General features: G+C 45.0%; 1 protein-coding gene across 2 annotated transcripts in view; it reads left to right on the top strand.

Moving 5' to 3' along the window:
- The window catches only part of FZD3 (frizzled class receptor 3), a 37,436-nt gene that overhangs the window by 21,352 nt on the left and 2,621 nt on the right, over window positions 1–13,463 (top strand). The window lies entirely within an intron of this gene.

Raw genomic sequence — 13,463 nt, 5'->3', positions numbered from 1 at the left:
AAGCAGCCCTTTGGGAGATGGTCCTGTCAGGTTCCGCTAAACCTGCAGAGCCCCGTGCCGACCTGATGACCCCAAATGCTGGGGGCAAGGACCCATCAAGACAGCAGGCTCCGACCCTTTTGGAACCGACTGCTACTTACCCTGAAGCAAAGCGTCCTGAGGTGAACCCCAAACACAAGTCGGGTTCATCAAAACGTCCCCAGAACCGACTGGCTCGGAACGGGCATTCTCGGAACCGTTGCTGAAGAAGGTCAAGGCTAAATCAAAACATCTTGAGCAATCCGCTTCTTCCCATAAGGGGAAGCATCGGTCTGCATCATCTACTCCTTCCATCATAATCGAGGAGATTTTGCACCCGCCGCTGATGTCATCTCTGCCACCCACCTCTGTGTTCCACCACGAATCCAAGGCATAGAATGTTTTTGGTGAACTGGAACCAGCCTTCTCTACCGCTCCCGTTCTGAGCCCAGCTCGTTCAGATCTGAGAACAATGCCTCAGGTGCATCCAGTTTCAACCATGGTGGTTCCTTCGCAAGCGTTCCAACACTCACAGTTCCAACCAGTGCAACAGTACACACCGTATTCATGGCCGGTTCCACCTTCGGTTCCATCGAAGTCTTTTACTCCAGGTCCAACTTGGGCTTATCCGCCTCCATACCAACCACAGGCATCTAACTGGCAAGAGTTTGTGTCATGGTTGCAATCAGCACCCACATTACCACTTCCTCCATCTCAGCCGGTTCTGGCACAAAGCCCTCCGTCTGAGCCCCCAGGATCATCTGGACATCAATTCTCCATGCACATGGATCCCACCTCGGGATCGGAGGAGGAAATTGAGACTGCATTGCACTATGACAAACTGTCAGATATGGTGTCGGACCCATTCCCGGAAGAGGTTGTGGGGGACCCTTCTTCATCCTCACCATCGAAGGATTACAGGCTTTTTGCAGATGCTGCGAATGGCCAGGGCACTGGACCTGGATGTCTCAAGTACCTACTCCAAGCCTAAACGCAAGGTACTACTGGCACTGTATTCAGACCCTACTGCCTCGGTTGCCTTCCCACCAGTAGACCTATTGGACATCGCTCATGGCGTTTGGGAGAGACCTGCCGCTGTCCCTGCCACCCCGCGCAAAGTGGAATCTTACTGCAAGCTGAAACAACAAGATTACACCTTCCTCTTTAACCATCCTAAGCCATCCTCACTGGTGATAGAGGAACTACAACCAAAGAACAAATATGGCCTGCAGTCATCCTCGAGTGATAGAGAGGGACGCAAGCTTGACCAGCTGGGGAGAAAGGTCTATTCTTTGGCCACCCTGACCTTTCAAATCTCCAACTACCAGGCCATCATGGGATCTAACAGTTTGTTCCTCTGGGGATGACTGTCATTATATATCACAGACCTACCAGAGGATAAGAAATCGGTTTTTCGAGTCCTCCAAGGAGAGGCCACTAGGCTGGCCAAACAACAGATGACAGCCGCCAAACATGTGGCAGATTGCTCGGCTCGCACCATGGCTTCAGTGGTGGTACTGCGCCGTCACTCCTGGCTTAGGTCCATGGCTTTAACTCCTGACAGACGAAGCAAGATTGAGGATTTCCCATTTGAGAGTTCCTCCCTGTTTTCTGAAAAGACTGATGAGTCTTTGACCCAAATGAAGAATAACAAACAGCTTTGGTTGTTGGGGGTTTTCCGGGCTGTATTGCCGTGGTCTTGGCATTGTAGTTCCTGACGTTTCGCCAGCAGCTGTGGCTGGCATCTTCAGAGGTGTAGCACCAAAAGACAGAGATCTCTCAGTGTCACAGTGTGGAAAAGATGTAGGTCATTTGTATCTACTCAGGAGGGGTGGGGTTGAGCTGAGTCATTCTGTAAGAGTTTCCCAGGGTGTGGAATGCTAATGGCGGGAGGCTTCACTGTAACCTGAGGAGGTTCTTTTGCATATGGATTGGTGCTTGATGTGCTAATCTTCTCTGCAGGGCTATTGTCGGGTGTGGAGTGTTTTGTTGGCCTGGTGTTTTTCAGAACTGGAGCCCATGCTCTGTTCATTCTTAAGGTTTCTTCTTTCCTGTTGAAGTTTTGCTTATGCTTGTGAATTTCAATAGCTTCCCTGTGCAGTCTGACAAAGTAGTTGGAAGTGTTGTCCAGTATTTTGGTGTCCTGGAATAAGATACTGTGCCCTGTTTGAGTTAGGCTATGTTCAGCCACTGCTGATTTTTCAGGCTGTCCAAGTCTGCAGTGTCTTTCATGTTCTTTTATTCTTGTCTGGATGCTACGCTTTGTGGTCCCGATGTAAACTTGTCCACAGCTGCAGGGTATACGGTATACTCCTGCAGAGGTGAGGGGGTCTCTGCTGTCTTTTGCTGATCGTAGCATCTGTTGTATTTTTCGGGTGGGTCTGAATACTGCTTGAAGGTTATGCTTTTCCATAAGCTTTCCCATCTGATCAGTAATTCCTTTGATATATGGCAAAAACACTTTTCCTGTAGGTGACTGTTTTTCCTTGGTTGTTTGATTCATCCTGGGTTTGATTGCTCTTCGGATTTCATTTCTGGAGTAGCCATTTGCCTGAAGTGCGTGGTTTAGATGATTAATTTCCTCATTGAGAAAGCGCGGCTCACATATCCGTCTTGCACGATCCACTAATGTTTTCATTATGCCTCTTTTCTGTCGGGGGTGGTGATTGGAGTTTTTGTGTAAGTACCGATCAGTGTGAGTTGGTTTCCTGTAGACCTTGTGACCTAACTGAAAGTTTGCTTTGCGGATGACCAAGGTATCCAGGAATGAGAGTTTTCCCTCACTTTCTTTCTCCATTGTGAATTGTATGTTCAGGTGGATGTTGTTGAGATGATTCAAAAACTCCCTCAATTCTTCCTCCCCATGGCTCCAAATGATGAATGTATCATCCACAAACCGGAACCATACACTGGGTTTGTGGGGTGCTGATTCTAGAGCTGTTTTTTCCAAAATGTTCCATGTAGAAGTTTGCTATAACTGGGCTGAGTGGGCTCCCCATGGCCACCCCATCCATCTGTTCATAGAATTCGTTGTCCCATTGGAAGTAACTGGTTGTCAGACAATGATGGAATAAGGCTGTTACATCCTCTGGGAAAATCTGATTAATCAGTGCAATAGTGTCTTTTACTGGAACCTTGGTAAACAGGGATACAACATCAAAACTGACAAGTATGTCTTGTGGATTGAGTTTCAGAGAACTGATTTTGTTGATGAAATCTGCTGAATCTTTGATGTAAGACGAGGTTTTCCCGATGTGGTCCTGCAGGAGATCTGCCAGATGTCTAGCTAATTCATATGTCGGTGAACCAATGGCACTCACAATGGGTCGGAGTGGGACTGAATCTTTATGTATTTTGGGGAGTCCATATAGTCTAGGTGGCTGTGCTTCAGTCTTGCATAGTTTTCTGTGCGTGTCGGGATGTAGTGAGGAATTCTTGATCAGCGCATTTGTTAGCCTGGTGATTTTGCAAGTGGGATCTCGTTTTAGTTTTTTGTAGGTGGAGGGGTCCAGGAGTTCCTTAATCTTCTTTTTGTATTCCTCCGTTTTCATGATCACTGTAGCATTGCCTTTATCAGCTGGTAGAATGATGATGTCTGGATCTGCATTGAGGGTCTTGATGGCATTTCTCTCCTTGCGTGTTATATTGCTGGTGGGAAGCTTTGCCTTTCGTAGAATCCTGGCTGTCTCTCCTCTTATTTCCTCAGCTTCCTCTTCAGGTAGATGACGGATGGCAGCTTCTACATTTGCAATGATGTCTTCCACAGGAATTCTGGTGGGGGTGACTGCAAAGTTTCCTCCCTTTGCCAAGATGGAGGTTTCTTCTGGTGAGAGTTGACGGTCTGTCAGATTGATGACAATGCGTGCATTGTCGAGCATTGGGCTTGTCTGTCTTTTTTCCTGTAGTTTGTTAAACTTCTGCTTCTGTCTGGATGTGTGGTTGGTAAACACTTGTTCCATCTTCCTGTAGGTGAGATTATCGACCTTGTCCCAATCCTGACTTCTCATTTTATGGCTGGTGTTGATATGCAAGCAAAATAGCTCCTTGTCTGTGGCAGCAAGTTCTCTGCGGGTAGTGTGGATTTTCTCACGTAAGAGGGCCTGTTCTAGACGGTCATAAATGCGGTTCGCCTGTGTGGTTTTGAAGATTCTTTTAGTTGTGAGAAAAGATGGAATGGTTCTTGTGTCCCTGCAGTGTAGAAGAAAGGTCAAAGAACAGAGTAGATGTGCTTTCTTGTTCCGAAGTGTTTCCAATCTTCGGGTCTGTTGGAATGTTTCCTCCCCGTAGAGGTGTTCGATGTATTGTCGAAGGCTTTCACGGCCGGAGAACGATGGTTGTTGGGGGTTTTCCGGGCTGTATTGCCGTGGTCTTGGCATTGTAGTTCCTGACGTTTCGCCAGCAGCTGTGGCTGGCATCTTCAGAGGTGTAGCACCAAAAGACAGAGATCTCTCAGTGTCACAGTGTGGAAAAGATGTAGGTCATTTGTATCTACTCAGGAGGGGTGGGGTTGAGCTGAGTCATTCTGTAAGAGTTTCCCAGGGTGTGGAATGCTAATGGCGGGAGGCTTCACTGTAACCTGAGGAGGTTCTTTTGCCCGGAAAACCCCCAACAACCATCGTTCTCCGGCCGTGAAAGCCTTCGACAATACTATATTTATTGCATGTTGGGACAGAGAGATCAATATTTTATTGTATTTATTGTATATTTATTATTGTATATATAATCATGCACTATATTTTGCACTTTGCACTTTGCACTATAAAAATATAAAAAATTGTTAGATATATACATATTCCCGGAATTGTTTGTTTGTTTGGTTTTTTACTATCCGGGTGGATTCCCTTGTTTGCTTAGAGTAACCTGCATAGGGAAAGATGTCGGACCTTGCAGAATGCTTTGCATATTCGGCTGAGGAAAGAGACTCCATTTTGGCCATTAATAAATCTTTATTGAGCAGTAAGACACCAATACCACTGGAGGATTGGATTACATTGGAACAATTAGAGACTAAAAAATGCAGATTGCTGCTTAATGCAGCTTCCTTGACGGACTATTCAGTCAGCAAGTTTATCCCAAGAGGCTTACGTATTCATAAGCCCCCCGGGATGTTTCAAGAGGATGAGGACTTTAAGCAGCGCTGGGCAGCTATTCTCAATAAGTGTTCGTTTGATCTGATGTTATTGCTTATCAAAACATCAAACGTAGAGGCGGATAAGCTTTCATTAGAGATTACTCGAATAGAGGAACAACTGAAAGCAAAACAAACAATTGATGAGTTTGATGCCAAAAGGGCGGAACTGGACCGCTCTGTGGCAGAAAGTAAAGAAAAGCTCAAGGAAATAAAACTAAGGAAGTTTGAGCGTGATAGGAAGGACTATACTTCTGGTAGGATTTATACCTGGAAGGAGGATTTCCCCACCAGACCCCGCAAAAGAGTATCTTGGGCTAAAAACCTCCAGACTGGGTCTGAATTTGAGACGACAGAGCCCTCGGAAACGGACACCTCGGGTGATGAGGGGACCAGTACTAAATATTTGCGTAATCGTAACGTCTCCTATCCCTCTGGGGGCCCCCGGAGTAATTTTTTAGGGAGAGGTCCGCCACGCCCCAAGAGACCGTACAAGCCGAGGACCTAGTGTTCAATCTGTCCTCTCGGCCGCTGACTCTGGCCGAGAGGAGAGTTTTGAACAAAGGTCTCGGTTTTGTACCCACCCCTAATTACTATGGGTTCAACACCAGATTGGATGTATACAAACTTATTAGACTTATCAAGCTTAGAAAGTTTTTTGGCAACCTCCCTGATAGGGCACAGGATTTTGATAGGCAAATTAGATCCAGATCTACCTTTTGTCCACCCGTCTCCGATGCCTCCATTGATTGTTTTGAGAGAGTGGTTCTGCGTGATATTGAGAACCTGGAGAGGGAGAGGAGATTCCGGAGGTATAATTTGGACCGAGAGGAATGGCAAGCGCTTAATTCCTTAAAAAATGACCACACAATAGTAATTAAATCGGCTGATAAGGGCGGGGGTATTGTTATCCTAGATACTGCCCACTATATTCAGGAGGCGACTCGACAACTCTCGGTTGCCACCGATTACAAGAAAATCGCCACGAATCCATTACCGCAAATTAAGAGGGTTATTAAAATAGTCCTTGATGAGGGTCTAGGCCAATCTGAAATAAATAATAAAACACACGAGGGGTTACAGAATAAGAATCCCCGCACCCCCGTGTTTTACTTACTCCCGAAAATACATAAAGGGGGCATTCCGCCGCCTGGCAGACCAATCATTTCGGGGAGCAATTCGGTCCTTGAACCCCTCTCCCAGTTTTTAGATAACTTCCTACAGCCACTTGTTGTGGAAACGGCGGCTTATTTACGAGATACTATGCACCTTATTTCTTTAATAGAAGAATTGGAGCTACCTAGTTCAGCCTATTTGTTGACTCTTGATGTAGCCTCTCTGTATACATCGATTCCCCACGAGGCAGCCAGGGCCGTGGTACAAACAGCACTGCTAACTAGGACACAGCAGAGCCCCTCCACTCCTTTTCTTCTAAACATTTTGGACATTATACTTGAACGTAATTATTTCAAGTTTAATGGGGAATTTTATTACCAGATAAAGGGGGGTGGCGATGGGGTGCGCGGCGGCCCCTAGCATCGCCAATTTATTCATGTCACAACTAGAGAAGGATTACATATTGAATGACATTAATAATCCTCTTAAGGCGAGCATTAGGTTTTACCGCCGATATATTGATGACATCATAGCCATTATGGAAAATAAGGAAAGTGCAGAACAGTTTGGCCAATGGATTAACACGATCAGTATGGATATTAAATTTACCTGGCAGGGGAATGGTCAATGTATCAACTATTTGGACGTAACTATTTACAAATGTAGTGAGAGGAGACTAGGTGTGCGTCCCTTTAAGAAAAATACGGATAGGTGTTCATACCTTCATTTCTCCTCGTTCCATCCACAGCGACTAAAATACAATATTCCCATTAGTCAATACCTTAGACTGAAACGGAATTCATCACAGAATGCGGATTTCAGGGAAAGTGGCACTGCATTAGGGAAGGCACTGGTTAGTAGAGGATACCCTTTGGCTGCCATTGCTTCGGCTAGGAACCGGGCATTGAGGACACCGCGTGAACAACTATTTGTTCCTAAAGTCACGGATAGGAACACACATTTAAAATGGGCTATTGACTATACCACACTAGCCACCCCCATTTGCCGCATTGTCCGACAGCATTGGCACCTTGTTGATAATATTCCCGGGTGCGAGGTGAGTCCAAGCATTGGTCTCCGTAGAACTCGTAGTCTTAAGGACATACTTACTTGTTCAGAATTTATACAGCATAAATTACCATGTGGCTCCGCTACCCGGGTGCCGAGGGGACATTTCCCGTGTGGGGATTGTAACGTTTGTACCCTGATGACAAAATTTGAAGATCTGTTCCCTGGACGCCGAGACGCTCCAGGTGGATTCAGTACATGTTGGACTCCCAATGTGATATATGCGATTCGCTGCGGGTGCCCTTTAATTTATGTTGGCAGCACGTCACGTCCACTCAAAACTAGAGTGCAGGAACATATATCGAGAATCCGTAATCAGGTAAGAGAGGCACCATTGGTCCAACATTTTTTGAGTTTTCAGCATAACCCAAGAGATCTGAAGGTAACAGTTATTGATATGATTCGGGAGGGTGTTCAGGATGGCTCCAGGAAATTGTTGCAATTAGAGTCTAGGTGGATCTTTAAAGTACGGAGTTTGGCACCAGGAGGACTCAATAGTGAAGTGGATTACTCATGTTTTTTGGGTTAATGGATGCCCAGCGTTGCCTTACCCATTTGGGGGATATAGACTGCATTGTCTTGTTGAATGTGTAATTAATATTACTTGTCTCTTTAAAATCGGAACAGGACTTAAGTGGTGTTGAGGTCTGTGCTGCAATCTAATTGTTGCTTGTTTCATTGTAATTTGGCCAATCATTCAATTACTGGTTTGTGGTTAAGAGAGTCCTTTCCTATGCATGATTTCTGTCTGTCAATTCATGCTTTTTGAAATTGAATGGAATCAGAATGGTATAAGCAGCAATATTGGAGCTACCGGTGAAGTGGGGGCTGGTGAGTAGATGGAATGTATGTACAGAGTTTTGTTATGTATGTTGAATTATAAATTGACTATGTTTAACTTTTGTTCACAGTCCATATTTATTGTGCCCATGAAGAAGTATGTTATACGAAACGGGAATTGTATAAATATGCACGCATAATCCCGTCGGCACTTTTGGACTTATTTGCAGTGTGGACTGGAGCTTGCCATCTCATGCCTCCCACACGTCTACATTGGAGCTCTATCTGAGGAAACCTGCATGCTGCTACATTTTCATCTTAATTAATTCATGGACATTGTTCCTTTGAAAAATATACTTCATAACCATTAGTATCAAATTCTGTATTTTTACTATATTTATTGCATGTTGGGACAGAGAGATCAATATTTTATTGTATTTATTGTATATTTATTATTGTATATATAATCATGCACTATATTTTGCACTTTGCACTTTGCACTATAAAAATATAAAAAATTGTTAGATATATACATATTCCCGGAATTGTTTGTTTGTTAGGATTCTACGAAAGGCAAAGCTTCCCACCAGCAATATAACACGCAAGGAGAGAAATGCCATCAAGACCCTCAATGCAGATCCAGACATCATCATTCTACCAGCTGATAAAGGCAATGCTACAGTGATCATGAAAACGGAGGAATACAAAAAGAAGATTAAGGAACTCCTGGACCCCTCCACCTACAAAAAACTAAAACGAGATCCCACTTGCAAAATCACCAGGCTAACAAATGCGCTGATCAAGAATTCCTCACTACATCCCGACACGCACAGAAAACTATGCAAGACTGAAGCACAGCCACCTAGACTATATGGACTCCCCAAAATACATAAAGATTCAGTCCCACTCCGACCCATTGTGAGTGCCATTGGTTCACCGACATATGAATTAGCTAGACATCTGGCAGATCTCCTGCAGGACCACATCGGGAAAACCTCGTCTTACATCAAAGATTCAGCAGATTTCATCAACAAAATCAGTTCTCTGAAACTCAATCCACAAGACATACTTGTCAGTTTTGATGTTGTATCCCTGTTTACCAAGGTTCCAGTAAAAGACACTATTGCACTGATTAATCAGATTTTCCCAGAGGATGTAACAGCCTTATTCCATCATTGTCTGACAACCAGTTACTTCCAATGGGACAACGAATTCTATGAACAGATGGATGGGGTGGCCATGGGGAGCCCACTCAGCCCAGTTATAGCAAACTTCTACATGGAACATTTTGGAAAAAACAGCTCTAGAATCAGCACCCCACAAACCCAGTGTATGGTTCCGGTTTGTGGATGATACATTCATCATTTGGAGCCATGGGGAGGAAGAATTGAGGGAGTTTTTGAATCATCTCAACAACATCCACCTGAACATACAATTCACAATGGAGAAAGAAAGTGAGGGAAAACTCTCATTCCTGGATACCTTGGTCATCCGCAAAGCAAACTTTCAGTTAGGTCACAAGGTCTACAGGAAACCAACTCACACTGATCGGTACTTACACAAAAACTCCAATCACCACCCCCGACAGAAAAGAGGCATAATGAAAACATTAGTGGATCGTGCAAGACGGATATGTGAGCCGCGCTTTCTCAATGAGGAAATTAATCATCTAAACCACGCACTTCAGGCAAATGGCTACTCCAGAAATGAAATCCGAAGAGCAATCAAACCCAGGATGAATCAAACAACCAAGGAAAAACAGTCACCTACAGGAAAAGTGTTTTTGCCATATATCAAAGGAATTACTGATCAGATGGGAAAGCTTATGGAAAAGCATAACCTTCAAGCAGTATTCAGACCCACCCGAAAAATACAACAGATGCTACGATCAGCAAAAGACAGCAGAGACCCCCTCACCTCTGCAGGAGTATACCGTATACCCTGCAGCTGTGGACAAGTTTACATCGGGACCACAAAGCGTAGCATCCAGACAAGAATAAAAGAACATGAAAGACACTGCAGACTTGGACAGCCTGAAAAATCAGCAGTTGCTGAACATAGCCTAACTCAAACAGGGCACAGTATCTTATTCCAGGACACCAAAATACTGGACAACACTTCCAACTACTTTGTCAGACTGCACAGGGAAGCCATTGAAATTCACAAGCATAAGCAAAACTTCAACAGGAAAGAAGAAACCTTAAGAATGAACAGAGCATGGGCTCCAGTTCTGAAAAACACCAGGCCAACAAAACACTCCACACCCGACAATAGCCCTGCAGAGAAGATTAGCACATCAAGCACCAATCCATATGCAAAAGAACCTCCTCAGGTTACAGTGAAGCCTCCCGCCATTAGCATTCCACACCCTGGGAAACTCTTACAGAATGACTCAGCTCAACCCCACCCCTCCTGAGTAGATACAAATGACCTACATCTTTTCCACACTGTGACACTGAGAGATCTCTGTCTTTTGGTGCTACACCTCTGAAGATGCCAGCCACAGCTGCTGGCGAAACGTCAGGAACTACAATGCCAAGACCACGGCAATACAGCCCGGAAAACCCCCAACAACCATCGTTCTCCGGCCGTGAAAGCCTTCGACAATACAACAAACAGCTTGTTCTTTGGGTGTCATTGCCCCCCAGCAGCACTTCCAACATCAACAACAATACAAGTATTGCAGCCAAGGAAGGCAGCAATACCCTCAGCGTAATACGAGGTATAATTATCAACCTTACCACCAGTACCACCAATACAAGGGTTACTCGTCTTACCAACAGGGTGCCTCTAGACGAGCTAACAGGCCAAGATCCAAACAAGTCCAGCCGCAGTCTCTGAAACAGTCTCACTCTCAAAAGCCTGTTTTCTGACTGACCGCCCCATTTTCAAACCATCCTTACCTTTTCTTGAACAGGCTGTCTCCTTTTGTTGATGAATGGGAAAAGATTACTTCCGATTCGTGAGTTCTGGCCATTATTTGGAATGGCTATCATTTGCATTTTAAGGACGTTCCACCTCTGTGCCGCTCTGGGAAGTCAGCAGATCCCTCGGAGGGTCTGCAGCTTGCTATTTCTGAGCTTTTGCAAAAAGGGGCTATACAAAGAGTTTTGACCAGTGAACCTAGTTTTGGGTTCTATTCAAAATACTTCCTGGTAGAGAAGGATGGTGGAGTCAGACCGATCCTTGATTTATGTCAACTAAATGTGTTTATTAAAGTTGAAATGTTTCTTATGTTAACTCTTTCTAGTGTCATTCATTATTTGGAGGTGGGCTCTTGGTTTGCCGTCCTTGACCTTAAGGATGCTTATTTCCATATCTCTATACACCACGCACACAGGAAATATCTACATTTCTGTTATGGAACTGAGACATCCCAGTACACGGTGTTGCCATTTGGGTTATTGTCAGCCCCCAGGGTGTTTACCAAGTGCATGTCTGTGGTGGTAGCTTTCCTCAGGTCAAGGGGATGCACCATTTACCCGTACTTAGATGACTGGCTCCTTGTGGACCAGTCCAGGGAGTTTCTATTGGAACATGAACAGACCACGACTACTACCATTACCAAACTAGGTCTTCTAATTAATTGGAAGAAATCTAATCTTGAACCTTCACAGTCCACACAATTCATAGGTGCCATTTTGGATGCAGAAGTGAGTTGAGCATTCCTTCCCTCAGACAGATTGTGGACAATTCAGTCCGTAATGAGGCAGGCAGAGTTGAGACAGTTTTAACCTGCTAGATTCATTCAAAGATTACTGATGTTTATGGCCACCACCACTGGAGTAGTTCCCTTTGCCCGCCTTTTCATGAGGCCTCTACAAAACTGGTTCATTAGGGCCTTTAACCCCATTAGAGACCCTCAATCTAAGAGTTTCTCTATTCCTAGGTCGATCATTAGATCCTTAGGGTGGTGGACAGAGCCCACCAACTTACTCAGGGGCATCCCACATCAGATGCAGAATGTGCCTTACACAGTTTGGATGTTAAAAGGGCTTTATTGTATTATTTCCATAGGACGAGTTCTTTACGGAAAACAATGTCCCTGTTCATTTGTTATGCAGGCCCTCGTAGGGGCTTACCAACGTCCAATCAGTCTCTGTCTAGGTGGATTGTTTCGACAATAAAACGGTGTTATGTCTTGGCGGGTAAGCCCTGTCCAAGCTCTTGTCAAGGCCCATTCTACTCGTTCATAGCCTTCAGCAGCAGCCTTTCTTCGGGGAACACCTCTGCAGGAGATTTGTCAAGCTGCCACGTGGTCTTCCTCGGATACGTTCATCAAACATTATGCTATAGATACCAACTCCAGGTCGGATGCTGCTGTGGGGAAGGTGATTCTTCAGTCATTGTTTTCCTAGTTGGCACTCCTCACACCCGCCCCCATTGGTGAGTAGCTTGTCATACTCCCAGTGTGGGGCTGCACAGAAGAACGACGACGAAAACAGTGTTTCCCTTACTTGTAACTGTTGTTCGTCGAGTTTGTTCTGTGCAGACACACATTCCCTCCCTCCTGCCCCGCTGTGAGGAGGTAGACATATGTTCATCCACTAGCGGCATAGGAGAACTGAGGGAAAGGAGGGATGCCCTGCCTCTTTGCGCTGCACTCGGGCGGGAAAGGCCACATATGTGCGTTGGGTGGGGCGCCTTCCTTCGAGGTTTTTAGAGCTAGAAATCTCTCTCCAAAGCAGGCCTGTGCAAGCACAGTCCCAATGTGTGTCTGCACAGAACGAACTCGACAAACAGCAGTTACAAGTAAGTGAAACACTGTTTTCTTCATCTTCATCTCTGCTACCCATGAGCTCTTCAGCTCCCTGCACGCTTTGTTTCGCTTTCTTCAATACCTTTTCTGTCATTTGACTAGATTATATAGTACACATGGTTTTTTTCTCCTTCACTATACTTTATAGCCCATTCTTGCCCTAACTGCAGTGAGACTTCTTTGGTGTCCCCTTTCTCATTAGCCCTTCTTGTCTCCATCCCCTGTCACCTCCTGCCTTTTTATTCACGCATTCGTCATCTATCTTTCCTTCCAGGATCCTGCTTCACAGTCAGTTGGGATTGTGATTTGTTGTGCACAACTATCTGCTTGTGCTGTTTCAAAGGCATTCTTGTGGTGGCATCCCATAAGAGCAGGAATATGGGGTTGGAGAGGGACATATTTCTGTTTCTAGTTTTTATATGATGCTTTTCAGCATGCATTGGATCTTTATGGAAGAGGGGGGTTATGAAGGTCAGTTATTATAGATATTTTGTTGTGATCTGCCCCCTGCATACACCTTTGGAGCCTGAGCCCTGGTGGTGGTGATCATTTAAATTATACAATTACAGAGGTGTCCTAGATTCTTTTTCTGCT

Source organism: Eublepharis macularius, chromosome 1 (assembly GCF_028583425.1).
Source record: "Eublepharis macularius isolate TG4126 chromosome 1, MPM_Emac_v1.0, whole genome shotgun sequence".
Lineage (NCBI taxonomy): Eukaryota > Metazoa > Chordata > Lepidosauria > Squamata > Eublepharidae > Eublepharis > Eublepharis macularius.
Note: the sequence above shows the minus strand (reverse complement) of the source record. Positions and strands in the feature narration are given on the sequence as shown.